General features: G+C 48.6%; 1 non-coding gene across 1 annotated transcript; it reads left to right on the forward strand.

Annotated features, from left to right (window-relative positions):
* The first annotated feature begins 2,499 nt into the window (after positions 1-2,499).
* TRNAE-UUC lies at positions 2,500-2,572 on the forward strand. Its single transcript has one exon. It is a non-coding gene; the product is annotated as a tRNA-Glu (tRNA).
* Positions 2,573-2,801: the final 229 nt, after the last annotated feature.

Here is a 2,801-nt window from a genome sequence, read left to right on the forward strand (position 1 = left end):
TATAAAGGGGCCTTGAAGTCGGATTTCGTCTGGGCTGTAACTAGGTACAGGCAGCAATGTGGCCAAGCCATAAACCCTCTCCTCCCTTGGCTGGCAAGGCCATGCCTGCCACCCACCGAGCCCCCGACAGGCTGTTCCACAGTGAGCAAATCACCCTTATGGGGGCTGATTAAAGATGGATGTGCAGTCCCTAAGGTTACTGGAAGCTCAGGCTGCTCTGAATGGATAACCCTGATATTTTCTTCTTAAGCAATTCTTCTGCTCTTTGATGTTCTGCGGCAGCAAACAATCACATTCGGTTTGGTGCACAAGAAGGGGAGTGGGAGGGCGGAGAGAGGGCTGGGGGAGGGGGAGAGCCAGCCCAGCTCCGTCTGCCCATGCTTTCCGGGCAAATTCGGCCTTACCATTTCATCCCTGGCTGGTCAGGAATGCAGCAAGCTGTGGGTTGTTTTCCACAGCGCCCGAATCACGGGTATACGAGGGAAGTGGTGCCGGTGGTTGGGTTTTATGGCTTTAAATGCAGAACTTCCTGACAGCTTTTTAAAAAAATCCTGTGACTCACTTGTCAATTTCCCTTTGCCAGAATGCCCTGGGGGCTCAGGGGAAGGAACAAGGATGAGCTTTGGAATGGCTGTGTCCGGGAGAGGGGAGAAGGGAAGGAAAAGAGGAAGAGGGAGGACAGAGGGGCCCAGAAGAAGATGGGAAGGAAAAGAGAAGGCACAAAGGAGATGGATGGAGGTGGGAGAGAAGAGCAGAGAATCTAAGAGAAGAAATGGGAAAAAGAAGAATCCATCCTTTATGACACGCAAGAGAGGAGGTGATGATATAGCAAAGTTGTGATGTTGACTGGGAAAGGTCACTTTAACCGAAACTGGGTTAAAATCATGGAAACCTGCTTCAGGGAGCAGGGCAAGTAGTGGAGGCTCAGATCATTTAAACCAGTGGTCCCCACCCCTTTTGGGACCAGGGACTGATTTCATAGAAGACAGTTTTTCCAGGGACCGGGATGAGGGGAATGGTTTTCGGTTGATTCAAGGGCATCACATTGATTGTGTATTTATTTCTATGACTATCGCATCAGCTGTACCTCAGATCATCAGGCATTAGATCCTGGGGGTTGGGGACCCCTGATTCAAACAACTTGTTCCAGGGTTGACCCCCTTCTCTGGGCTCCCCACCCTTCCTTTCTTTCATCCTTTCTTTCCTTCCTACCCCTTCCAAAGAGTAGCCAACCAAACTGTATTCCGATGCAGGGGCTTTTGTAATTTCTCTTCTGTGCACACCCAAATTATAGCCAGTGCCCTGCTCCCCGAAGCCAGGGGCCTTGTCCTGGCAGGTGGGGGAGGAATCAGAACTGGTTCCTGTGATACTGATGGGGGGCAGCGTGTCTGAGGAAAAGCTGAGCCCTTTGGCGGCATTATGGCTACAGTGAATAAATTACACCCATGTTTCTCCTGGCCAGACATCTGGGGAATAGGTGAGTATTTTCAAGTATTCCTTTTTAAGAGTGAAGCAGTAGGTTTCATTATCATATTTTAATTAAAAGGAAAAATCCTATTAAACAATTCCCAATGTATTGGGATTAGCAAAAACCAGCACCTGAGACCCAGTAACTCAGCATGTAGGAACACACTAACCAGACATATTTTCCTCAAAAATTGCCTCTACACCTGCCCTCCCCTCCCAGCCAAGGAAACGGCTTCCAGCAGGCTCGGTCTGTCCATCTGCGGAGGGCCAGGATGGGCATTCCACGCTTTCCTCTCTCTCTAAGGGACATGGTAGGAAGCCGTGTGTGTGCGTGCTAAGTCGCTTCAGTCGTGTCCAACTCTTTGCGACCCTATAGACTGTAGCCCACCAGGCTCCTCTGTCCATGGGATTGTCCAGGCAAGAATACTGGAGTGGGTTGCTGTTCCCTCGTCCAGGGGACCTTCCCAACCCAGGGATCAAACCCAAGTCTCTTAGGCCTCTTGCATCGGCAGGCACATTCTTTACCAGTAGCACCACCTGGTAGGAGCCATGTCTCCCCAAAAAGTGTTGATACCCCCAAAACTTCCTACTCAAAGCACTGCTGGCAAGACACTGGTGTTAGAATGGGATAGTTGTGGGCTTAAAACCCACCGTCCGCACTTCTTAGATGTGTGACTCTAGGCGATTCCTTGATTTTTCCTGAGCTCTAATTTCCTAACTTTAAATGTGAATTTTATATCCTCTCTGTAGGGCTGCTAAAAGGATTAGAACTTACATATGAAAAGAAATTGTGGCTCAGCTGGTTAAAAATCTGCCTGCAATGTGGGAGACCTGGGTTGGATCCCTGAGTTGGAAAGATCCCCTGGAGAAGGGAAAGGCAACCCACTCCAGTATTCTGGCCCGGAGAATTCCATGGACTGTATAGTCCATAGGGTCGCAAAGAGTCAGACACAACTAAGCGACTTTCACTTCATGAAAAGAAATTAGTACAGTGCCTAAGTGGTAGTTAGTAAGTGGATCAGAGCTCGGACTTCCCTGGTGGTCCAGTGGCTAGGACTCTGAGCTTTCAACTCAGGGGGCCTGGGTTCAATCCCTGTTCAGGGAACTAGATCCCTGGCCCCGTATGTCACAACTAGGAGTCTTCACGGTACAACTGAAAAAGATCCTGCATGCCGCAGCTAAGACCCAGTGCAGCCAAATAATAACTTTTTAGAAATATTAAAAAACAAATCGGAGCTGTTATCTATTACCATTATTACTATTACCTATTCTTATTTTATTCATAGACAAGATAGAGGAACCACTTCCAGGAGTTCCTGATAAAACATATCCTG

Source organism: Oryx dammah, unplaced genomic scaffold (assembly GCF_014754425.2).
Source record: "Oryx dammah isolate SB20612 unplaced genomic scaffold, SCBI_Odam_1.1 HiC_scaffold_17, whole genome shotgun sequence".
NCBI classification, from domain to species: domain Eukaryota; kingdom Metazoa; phylum Chordata; class Mammalia; order Artiodactyla; family Bovidae; genus Oryx; species Oryx dammah.